Source organism: Camellia sinensis, chromosome 3 (assembly GCF_055761805.1).
Source record: "Camellia sinensis isolate YWXY chromosome 3, ASM5576180v1, whole genome shotgun sequence".
Lineage (NCBI taxonomy): Eukaryota > Viridiplantae > Streptophyta > Magnoliopsida > Ericales > Theaceae > Camellia > Camellia sinensis.
Window position 1 is genome coordinate 39,257,468 of NC_138963.1, and position 12,428 is coordinate 39,269,895.

The 12,428-nt window shown below is 42.3% G+C and overlaps 1 pseudogene; it reads left to right on the plus strand.

Moving 5' to 3' along the window:
* Window positions 1–10,080: 10,080 nt before the first annotated feature.
* Window positions 10,081–10,855, plus strand: LOC145821438 (methyltransferase-like protein 2 pseudogene; annotated as a pseudogene).
* The last annotated feature ends 1,573 nt before the right edge of the window (window positions 10,856–12,428 follow it).

The following is a 12,428-nucleotide window of genomic DNA, read 5'->3' on the forward strand; positions in this document are numbered from 1 at the left end:
CTTTTCTGCATTCAAGAGCTCGATTGTGATCTCCAGTGCAGTGCTATTCAGACTAGGGACAACTTTCCAGTTGCTGGATCCAGGGTTGTACATCTCAGTGATCGATCTCGGGCGTGTCCAGTTGTGATCCATATCGAAAATGGTTTTGAAAAGTTCTAATAAAAGTTGATTTTGCTCAAATTAATCTTTTTACGACTTAGACCATTTTTGGACCAAACGAAAAATTTTCAGTACCAACAACCTTCAATTACATTGATTTCAATATAGAGTTCTCCTACTCTTGAATACAAATTGAAGTTGCTTTTTATTACATTCACAAAGAAAACTTGAAAGTGTTGATTAAAGCAATAAATTCGGGGCATAGTCAGGTATTCCTGCGCCTCCTCCCAGAGCTGGTTGAAGCCTCTGATGCCAAAGTAGGCCCAACTTGCGCCTCTTTGTCAAGCCAAGCTATGCATTCATCAGAGAGGGTGCAACTGAAAGTGGGAGCGGCGGCCAGAAGCTCTCTCGTCCTCCATGCTGTGGCATACCGAGCTAGCTATGCGCCTCAGACTGGAAATGCGGCAGGGTACTCTATCCCCTCTTCCGGGCAAGTTTGATCATGCCCAAATTGGAGCCAAATTTGGAACGAGAAGTAAAAGACACAGTGTGTTAGGCCGATCAACTGAATCCCGGGCTGGTGAGTCATGTTGTAGCTCATCGCCGGTAAATTAAGCCAGGGGCAGTGCCAAGCAATATTGGCAACCGACAGACTGTACATCCATCCGCACCACCATCCCTCATCAGGGGCATCGACTAAATATCGCCAGAAGAAATAGCTGCGAGCTGAATATGCTGGGCATGAGTCCACAACCTTCAACTTATCCATCAATCATATCTGGGGAGGGATGAAAAATGAGAGATTAAAGAATAGAGAGGTGTACGTGGAGAGAAAAGTGAGAAAAAGGTTTTGAGAGAAAAATCGAGCCTGAGGGCCGAGTGATGTGAGAAATATATGTGAGATAGGGTGAGAAACATTACCTGCAGCAGTAGTGGACTCCCCGCAAATCTAGTCGTCTCTCGGCGATGGAAGGCATCCAAACCCATCAATGTCTCAGCTAGCATCATGGCAATGCAGCTTTTGCCCTCTTTTAAACCTTGGGCAACCTCAATCAAATGGACGCTAGACCCACCGAAGCCTGGGGCAAGCAAGAAATGAGACAACATGCACAAGCAGAGGGCATGTCGCCGAAAACTTTGCCATTGATGATCGTCGCGGTCACCGGCATTAGAAAACCGATAATCAAGCTGAGGATGTCCAACTCTCCATTGCAAATCAAAGACCGAGCATCCTGCAAAGTGAGCCCGCATTGGACGTGGCTAAAACGGAATTGAGGCAAGATCTCTTCCTCACGCTCGGACTCCATCAAAGTTTGGAAATCTTCGAAAGTGGGACATATCTCTTGTCCGCCAAAGCCAAAAACGTGCGTAACCGGATTCCAATATCTTGCCGCGGCATGAAGGAATGGAAAACGCAGCGGGGTGCGGCTCAGCGTAAATAATGCATTTTTTCTGAAGCCCCGAAAATTTAGCTTTTCCAAGCCATCCAAGTTAGCAATCTAATTTGTGAGATTTTGGACAAGAAATGCCTCCATTTGGTGCAAAAACTGAGTTGAAATGGAGAAAATACGAAGCTGGGGCTTTTGTAGAAGATAAGGTGTTGAGTGGAAGACAGGTGTCAACAATCTGGGAACTTTTTGCATTGATGGCCGACCGTCCAAGTTTTATGGCCGACCGACCATATTTTTAGCCGATCGGCTAGTTTTTGTGGCCGATGGCTCTTTATGGTGGTCGATGACCTCCCACCTTAGCCGATGGCCCCTCCTTTGTTCTCTGAGTTGTCCATGTCTTGGAGGAGTTGAGAACTTATGTCTTGTTCCACCTCAAATGCCTTTTTGTGACGATTTTGCGAAGTCGTGCCTGTGTTACTTCGATTTGTTTATCGAGTTCTTGTATTTTTGTTTATCGAGTTGTATTTTGCGTTGATTGTTGAGTTCTTGTCTTGCTTATCGAGTTGTATTTACATTTGATTAGCGTGTCAAGTCCTATTTTTGCTTATCGAGTTGTTTTGGTCTTTCAGTCGTCAGTTGGTTCACTACCTGATTAAGGCAATGCAATTCGAGTGTTTAGTTTTCAAACAAAGTTCAATCTCATTTACATTGTTATGTGATGCGATGCGATATGATGCTTAGAATGTACAAATGTAACATTTTTTTAATAAAAAAGCTGTTTTCATTCCATCATCTTTTGTTTTTACAAAGGTACAAAGTTTTAAAGAAAATATACCTGCCTGAGGCAGTACAATGTGCAAAAACTACAAGTAAAAAGAAAAATAAAGCAAAAAACAAAACATCTGAATCGGTGTCAGTCGCCTCAAGAGCGGGAAGCTCTCATCATCCTCTTCCTCAACGAAGGCCCAGAACTACCGCCGTCAGCTCCGCTGCCAGAGTCTGAACCTGAGCCGTCTCCAGCCTCATCTCCATCCTGAGACGACTCTGACTGTGGACTCAATGCCTCCTCATCGGACTCATCGTCATCTGGGGCAGGTGCCCGCGAACTACTCCAGGTATGAGCATGCCTAGCTCTGCTCCAGCTGTGCGCTGGAGTCCCACATCCCGCTCCCCCAGCTGCTCGGGGAGGCACCCATTGTGGCTGGTATCTGGAATGGGGCTTGAAAAGAACAAAGTGGCAAATGCATCAGTTATGCTATGCGAAGCTGAGTATGGTATCAAATACAGTATATGATTGCAGTGTGTGAATGCTGTGAGCAGTATATGAACGCCGTGAGCAGTGTATGATTACAGTGTGTGAATGCTGTTAGCAGTGTATGATTACAGTGTATGAATGATGTGAGTAGTGTATGAACGCCGTGAGTGGTGAATGATTGCAATGTATGAGGGTCGTGGCTGGTATATGAGATGCAGTGTATCGGTGCCGTGAGTGGTATGTGAATGTGGTGTATCAAATGCAGTATTGACAATGTGATGCATTAGATCAGTATGAAGCAGATTATAGAGGGTTTTGGGACGGAAGTTGAAAAAACTTACCGGAATACCGTAAATACTAAGCAGGTCCATGCTCCTCTGCAGCATCCCCATCACCGAAGCTGACAGCTCAAGAGCCTGCTCAGTGTACTCTGTGGAAGCCTGCAAAAGTGTTGAGGTAATTAGCAATCTGCGGGATATCAACTGAAATGAAATGAATGCATAGAATGTAAAGTATAGCATATACCAGGGTTGAGCCTCGAACTCCAACGAGCTCATGATCAGCCAGGGGAGGAGCGATGGGAATCTGATAAGTCTCTCCAGCCTGTCTATGGCATGTCATAGTGATGGGCAGATCTGGCCACTCCGCCCTCTGTCCCCTCCAGGAACCCCTCCTGCCATGGGCCTAGGTCACCCTGGATCCTCCCACTCCTCCTGCCGAAGTTGTAGGTCTCTCTCTCTCACCTCGGCGAACACTGGCCAGAGGTTGCATTAGGTATGTCTGGATAAAGACGGTGTAGTCGCCCTCGTGCCTGAAGAAGTCAGCATCCCAACCGATCGTGAAATCGATCATCTCTTTAGGAGTGTACGTCGTTGTATGCCTCATGTACAAAGGAGGCGGCATCAGGACTATCTGCTCAGGCAAACTGAGGCTCTGTCGCAAGAAGCGATCTCCCAAGTACCATGCTCTACAGACCGGACCCTCGAGCAAAACCCGAAATCGGGCAATCTCCTGAGTGCCCATGTACTGGTCTCTAACTGCGTCAGGTAGCACTGCCCAGGGCTACCAGGTGATCTGCAAATGATAGATATACAGGTTGTTATCTGTTATTGATAGTGCAATATAAAGCAAAGCTCAAATGAATTGTAAGGTTTGAAGTACCTCTGCTGTGGCTATAGCGTCAAAGTATCGACGAAAGAATAAGAAAGACTCTCGTGGCCTCCGCTCGCATCTCCCATCATACCGATGTGAATATGGAACCATAGGGGGCATCTCCACCTCCGGCTCTGGGGCAAACCTCGGGAAGTAGGCGTATACCCACAATTACAGAATGTAAAAGGGCAATAATGAGTATGTTTATCAGTAAAGCAGTATACAGATAAAGCAGAAATCGGAGAGTGATGTGCAGTGTGTGCAGTGTACAACCATTATAAAGAAGATTGCGTGTACGCAGTGTGCGTGGTGTACAGATAATGTAAAGCAGGACTGTAAAGCAGAAGCGAAAGATGTACCTCCCAGGCTCGCCAGTAGCCTCCTAGCAGGTGCCCACTCCGGCGAGATGAGGAACTCATATATCCATACAGTGTGGCCAGGCATGCGCCGCCCCAGTCATAGCGCTGGATGCGAGTCACGTCCACCAGTGCGCTCAAGAGGTAGAGGCCAATGGTGTTCGCCCGTTCGGTGAATAGAGTAGTGCCTAACAAGAACATGAGGAACCCCCGGGCGTAGTGCTCAGCCTCCTCGCGAGTCGTCGGCATCTGTCCCCTGAACTGGTCAGCGAACCATGAATATCTCATGAACCCTGGTCGGGAGAGAGGTGGGCGAATACTGAGTAAGAAGATCTGGGCAGCATCCCACTCGCCCGTATCGGTATCGAACGGGATCGAATCACCCGCTACTCTGATGCCGGTGAGCATGGAGAAGTCGAAGGGAGTCATCGTCATCTCCCCTGCTATAGAAAGGTGGAAGGAATTGGTGGTGTCACACCACCTCTCCACTAAAGCGTCTAGAAGAGGCCGACTCACAGTGAGGCGCGAGAGTCCCATGCAGAATATACCAAAATCAGCTTGATCGACGATGTGACGTACATCATCGGGTAACTCCATGTACCAGTCTCGTGCAATCGTGTTCCCATACCCCCAGAAGGCATGAGAATCTCCCTGTGTTCAAGATAAACAGATGCAAAGCAGTGTCAGGAATATAGTGTATCCATGTGTTCAGAATTGACAGAAATACAGTGTGTGCATATGTTCGAGTTAACAGAAGTATCATGTATGAATGTGCTCAGAGTGAACTAGGCATGTGATGTGCAAGTGTGTTTGGGTTAATCAGATGAAGAGCAATATTGGCTATTCAAGACATGTGACCTACATTGCAGAAAGCAAAGAGGAAGAGTATACCTCAGCGGCACCATAGGATAAGTGCGACTCTGGCTCGCATAGCAGGAGGTCCTCCGGAGCACCTCGCGCAAAGCTCCTGAACTGGCGAATATTGTCGGGAGACAACACGTGTATGTCAAGGCGATAAGACTCTGGGTCAAAAGGCCGAATGCCGAGCGGCAAAGGCTCGAACTCGGGATCCATCTCCATCCCTGGAAGAACCCCACCCTCTGGAATATCATCTGTCATCTCGAGAAGAGTGAGAAAATGGTCGAATGTATGGAAAAGGGGCAAGAATGCCAAAAGTCAATAAAAAGTCAACCCCGAGGGGTGAGAAATGGAAGAAAATGTCGAAATGCGGAAGAAGGCACGAAGATCAAGGATAACTTGGGGGAAACAAACCCCAAGTGATGGAAATCAATAATGTGGCACCAAAAACACTTTTCAATCGTGTTCAAAGTGTTTGACACAACGAGGGTTTTGCGAATCGAAAGTTGTGGGAGGTTTGAAAACTTGTGCAAAGCTCAGATCGAAGGTAGGAAAGTGATCTAGAGAGAGAGGGGAATGCTTTTCGGCAAAGGAGAAGTGAGAGAATAGAGTTTGGAACCCTATACTTAAAGACCCGTGGCAAATGGACAAAACTGCCCCGAATCTGTCATTTTTGGCCGATCGGCCAAATTATTGGCCGATTAACTTTTTTGGTGGCCGATCGGTGGCCGATGGCTCCCTCTTGTGGCCGATGGACCCCCAATGCCCTTGTTTGGGATTTTTCTATTGATTTGTACCCTCATCTCTCAAGAAAGTGCAAGAAAATACACTTTTGAAGCTTGAGCAGCCTCCATGGTGACCTCGAACCATGTTTTCCAGTGTGTGGCACTCAGTATGCACAAAATGTATCCTTTTCGTATCCTTTTGTATATCGCAAGATTCGAAAATTGGTTTTGAGAATGTTAAATTCCAATGTTCTTGTCACGTTTGCAAGGTTGGCATTTGTTATATACTTTTTACTCTCGCATTGAATGCACATCAACTCGTTTTGAGGTTGTATCTTGACATTGCAGAAAACATGCCTTTACCATGCTTGTATTGAATATGTGTATCTCTATGTCGTTGCATGGAACATGTATTTTGCATCATCGCATAGAACATGCATCATCGTGTTTACATAGCATGTGCATTTTTTGTATTGAATATGTATTCATCATTATATTCCATAGAGTATGCATGCCGCGTTGAACATGCATTTTTGTTGTTTTGAATAGAATATGCATCGCTCACTTTTGCATAGAGTATACATCTTGATATGGCATAGAACATGCATTCGCTACGTTTGCATAGAATTTGTATTTCTTACGCTTGCATAGACTATGCACCCTTTATATTCGCATGGAACGTGCATTTGGAAGTTAGCATAGGATATGCAGTTGATTTTGCATGGAACATGCATTCTTATTGCATTGTACCTGTGAAGCTTCTTTCATTTACAGGCACGATATTGTATGTACGGTTCGCTTGAAGCTGGCACAACCTGACAATATGGTATGTACGGTTTATTCAAAGTTGATACATACCGTTCATTCAGAAAGGTCCCACACAAGATCATTTATGTCTCGGTAAGAGAACGTCTTTGCTCACTTTGTGTATCTATCACACATGTTCGCTTATGTGTATCTATCACACTTTGCTTCACTTTTGTGTATCTATCACACTTTGCTTTGCTTTGCTTCTGTGTATCTATCACACTTTGCTTCACTTAGTGTATCTATCACACTTTGCTTCACTTAGTGTATCTATCACACATGCTTGCTTTGTATATCTATCACCCTTCGCTCACTTTGTGTATCTATCACACATGTTCGCTTATGTGTATCTATCACACTTTGCTTCACTTTTGTGTATCTATCACACTTTGCTTCACTTTTGTGTATCTATCACACTTTGCTTCGCTTCTGTGTATCTATCACACTTTGCTTCACTTAGTGCATCTATCACACTTTGCTCACTTAGTGTATCTATCACACATGCTTGCTTTGTGTATCTAACACACTTCGCTCACTTTGTGTATCTATCACACATGTTTGCTTATGTGTATCTATCACACTTTGCTTCGCTTTTGTGTATCTATCACACTTCGCTTCGCTTCTGTGTATCTATCACACTTCGCTCACTTAGTGTATCTATCATACATGCTTGCTTTGTGTATCTATCACACTTTGCTTCACTTTTGTGTATCTATCACATTTTGCTTCGCTTCTGTGTATCTATCACACATTGCTTCACTTAGTGTATCTATCACAATTTGCTTCACTTAGTGTATGTATCACACATGTTCGCTTTGTGTATCTATCACCTTTCGCTCACTTTGTGTATCTATCACACATGTTCGCTTATGTGTATCTATCACACTTTGCTTCGCTTTTGTGTATTTATCACACTTTGCTTCGCTTCTGTGTATCTATCACACTTTGCTTCACTTAGTGTATCTATCACACATGCTTGCTTTGTGTATCTATCACACTTTGCTCACTTTGTGTATCTATCACACATGTTCACTTAGTGTATCTACCATATATGTTCACCTAGTGTATCTATCACACTTTGTTCATATAGTATATCTATCACACTTGGATCGTATTGTGTATCTATCACACTTTGTTCATATAGTGTATCTATCACACATGCTTGCTTTGTGTATCTATCACGCATGCTCATTTTGTGTATCGATCACACGTCCGCTTTGTGTATCTATCACACGTCGTTCGCATTGTGTATCTATCGCACATGTTCGCTAAGATTGCATAATTTTCTTACATCCTTTCTGCATGAAATGTAGTTCGGTCTATAATTCCCACACCTAGCGTGTTTACTTATTTGCTTGTGTACGAGTTTGTTGTAGCATTTCTTTGCATGATATTTGCATCTAGATGTTTCATTACAGCCCTCTTTGCATAATCAAAAGTTATGTTCTGCATTGTGCATGTCATTTACATCTTACCCTTGCCTGCGGGCTCATCTCATTGTTATCTTGTATGTTTGTCTAAGTCTTCGGCCTTGTCAAAAATGGGTCGTCTCTGGGCTTTGACATTCACTCCCGTCATTTCTTGACTTTCAAGTTCTGCCAAAGAGGACTGGTCCTATTCTGCAGCCGGTGAGACAATTCGGTAACCGCAGTCACTATCTCCATGCAGGATCTCAGTGTGAAGTGGTTGGCTTCAATGTCAAATTGAGCAGCCATGATTTGCTCAACTGACATCATGGGAAAGCTAAGGAGAGTAGGAGCAGAGGCACTCGGTCCAGGAGAGTTTGGATCATTGAGGTCCAAAAAAAGAGTGAGGGGACGAGATGAGGCCATGTGTGGTGAGAGGTGTAAAAAGAAAAGAAAAAAGAGTCAGAGAAATAGCAGAGAACAGATTGAGTTTTGGGGTAGCTTTTCTCCTCCGCTTAGTCTCGACATTCTGTCTCTCTCAAGGGGAATAAGGAAGAAGAAGGAGAAGAGAGTGATTAAGTAGACGAAAGAAAGTGATGAAGAAAAAGAAGACAGAAGAGAAAAGACAAAGAGGGAGAGAGAGCCGAGGCGAGCTTACAAATCGATGAGGTCTACTTTTGTCTACCAGGTGACGCAAAAGTAAGGCCGCGTGAGTTTACAAATCGAGGAGGTCAGCTTTTGTCGGCCAGTTGATGCAAAAGCAAGGCCGCGTGTCAGACGCAGCTTTTGAAGGAAGAGAGAGAAGCGGGAAAGTTGTATACATATATGTGTATATATTGTATATTTATGTATTAGATACATTTATTCGACTATTTTTTGTCACAAGAGTGACTTGGTTAAGTGGTCAGGCTCGGCGTCTAAGGATGGAGAGGCTGAGCCCGAGGTCGGGGGTTCGAAACCCCGTATCCCTGCATTCGTGTTTTCTTTTCTTTTTGCGTGTTTTGCTTACGAGCGATGACGTTAGCTAACGGAATATTCCGTCGTAGTAACAGCATATGCTCGCTGACGTCCATAGACAGAATATTCCTTGTCAGTAACGGCATATTCCCCAAATGTGTCTGTGTATATGTAGGTAACTGTGTATTTTCTCTGTATTTGTCCGTATGTGTCTGTGTATCTTTTGTTCATATTTTTCCCTTGGTGAAAATGTTGTGGAGACACCACAGGGTTAAGGAGGCGACTTGGGAACGTGAGGCTGAAGTCCTTAAGAAGTATCCAGAGCTTTTTATCGATGTTTGAGAGTTGTGATAGAACTGTTATTTTGATATTAGGATATACATTGTATATGTTATGGAATAGGGTAAATTTCTTATGTTTAATTGGGAGATTGTGTTATCATGCCATGATTGCGTTTCTACGGTTGTAATTTATTTTCATTCAGCGAGGTTATCTAGTTTCAATTTCAGGGACGAAATTCCTTAAGGGGGGAAGGTTGTAACGAGTTGAATCAAATTGAATTTATAGTTTAATCTTAGTTGGGGATTTATATTAAATTATTAAACTCCATTCATTTTGGACCCAATTGATTGAACTGTGACCCGTTAGTAACCATGAAATATTGTTGTAGTTTTATTATTATTATTCGTTATGTCGGTAGAGGTGCAATTAGGAGATGAAATGAAAGACAGTCGAATCACATATTCACTTTTTATCACAATTTGTTGTGAAACAGATATCCTTGTTGAAGCACTTATCAAAGAGAGACCCCAATTCGAAACATTCTCTCTGTTTTTTTTTTTTTTTTTTGAACAACTTTCAACTTCAACCCAAACCAGCTCATTAGGGTTTGAATCCCCAATTCAATTTGTACATAAATTTTAGGAGTGAGAAAAATGGGAGGTGGAAATTTCAATGATGATGGATCTAGTGGCAGAGGACTTTTATCTCGTTTAGCTAGCTATGCTGTTGGACAATACCCTCCATTTTATGGAGCATATCCTCCTCAAGGATATCTAAAACTGAGCTCTGAACATGGCGGAACTGCAAACGAGCGATGAGGTTTCCATGTTCTTGAAATCCGGCATTTACCATTTCAAGAGCTCCAATGCCGTATTCATCAATCCAGTTCGAGTCCTCAATCGTTCATACAATCAATTTAGGGTTTCATCTTCTGCGTACTACTCTCGATTCTTCGAATCCAAGTACTCCATAGAAGATCCCACAGATTCTTCACACTCGAGAAAATGAAAACGAAATCAGAAACAGAAAAGACCTCTCGTTCTCCATGACAGAGAACGAATTGCCGATTAATGTCATCAAGAGGTGAGGCCTTTGTTGTTGAAGGCACATGAAGCTTTACTTGGAGCTACTGATTTGCTAGAAATTGTTCGAAACTTGAGGAGTGATGGATGTTCTCCAGAAGATTGTGGAGACTCGGTCTCATCGAGCGCTGAGCAGTCTTTTGTTTAGCTTGAAAGTGTTTGGCAAGCCCTTTTGTATGAGATAACCTTGAATTTTTCCTCAATTCTGTGAACCTACCCAAGATGGAGGTTCATCAGTAGTTCAATTCATAGAACAAAGAGTGATCCAAATGTTTACTAACTTAGTTGTTAATGAGGCAAGTAAGGATGGAGAGGCTGAATTCCCGAACAGAAGATATATAATACCTAGAAAGACTTGTTTCTACATGTCTGATCTGGGGCAGATTTGCAACCTGATTCCTGCTGAATCTGATTATGGGTTTAATCTTATACTCGTCTTCCACAATATGGTGAACTTGGGTATGGAACAGACAATGAGTTCTTGAGGCCAAAGTGAAGAGCTTGGCGAGAGCAACATTTTGACCGGTGGGGATCGAAATTCGACAAATTGAAAATTTGGATTTTTGCTTGTTTTCTCTTCTAGCTTGAGGTAGGGATTTTTCCTATACTTCTTTATGTACTTTTACTTGATTATATGGAGTTTAGAGTTGTACATAATTTAATTAGAATTTTTGGAAAATTTGAGATTTATTTGCTTAAAAGAGAAATTTTGAAAAAAATAAAGAGTTGATCCTCAAATTGCAAAAGTGTAAACTTGGAATATGTTTGTAAGGTTACGAAAGAGCTATGTTTTAAATTTGAACAAAAACGGATTTCGATTCGATCGGTTTTGAAATTTTTACCGATTTGCGACCAGAAGAGCATTTTTAAAGAAAACAAAGGTATTATGTTTAACTTTTGGGGCTTTTGATCAAAATAGGATGTCATAGTTGAATAATGCTTGGAGAAAAAGTTTGGAAAGAAAATGATGTTTTCTTGGGCATTAACGGTATTATTTTGCTTAATGTATCTGGTGGAATAAAACCGACACGGTTCAAAATGGACCTTGAGAGGTTACTGGACGTGATTGTGATATGAAAACTAGTGTAATTGTTCATATTTGATGAGATGTGGAATAGATTGTATTTATCAAAATTTTTTAGAATTTAATTGTTTAAATATCTGTTTAGAAATATCTGTTTTGGGCTATCGGTGGAGGATAGCCATGATTGTTGTAGAAATGAATGAGACTTAGGTAAATTGAGCCACATTCCTCATTTGTTGCGTTGGACATTACATTACATTCATTTCATTGGAAATGTATCTGTTTTTGAGAAATATTTGTAACTGTATCTATTTGCAAAAAGATGAACACTTGGTGAATCTGGGTAGGGAGTGTGGAACCGCGTGGTTAGGTGTCGAGCCTTCTAGTTAACTGGTAAAAATGACAGTGGTAGTGCATTAGGGCCTACTTGCAGACACTCACCTAGAGATTCACAGAGCCTGTATTTATGTAACAGATATGGTTTAAAATGAAAATGGCTTCATATCTGTTGTTGCATCTCAGCATTGCATGCTTTATAAAAAGAGAGATAAACTATTTTATCATAAGCATGGCATGAGCATACTCCTCTTTAGTCTTGTCATGGTTCATATGTTGTGTAGTATATCTCTACTAGTCTGTGGCTTACCCTATAAGGAAAACCATTTCAGGTACAGGTGCTATGCCTCCGCCATGGCATTAACTTGGGAGGACTTAGAGCTGAGGTTTCATTTTTGGTTTTATTGTTATTTGTTGAATGTAAGCCCAGGGCTATATTTGCGTTAAGCTGAAACTCCATTTTGTGTAACCAAAAATGTTCTTGGATAAATTTGTAAGCCTGTAGGGCACTTATTATCTGTTTGGCTTCTATTTCATACTTATTGTAAAATGCATGCTTGGGATTGGAACTGGGGCATTGAGATGTGAACAGTATGTATTTGGCATTTGGGATTTAATAGAAATGGATGTATGGAATAGTTAGCTATATATATGTGTTTGTCGATCCGGTGGGTTTTGTTGCATAAATATATATACTC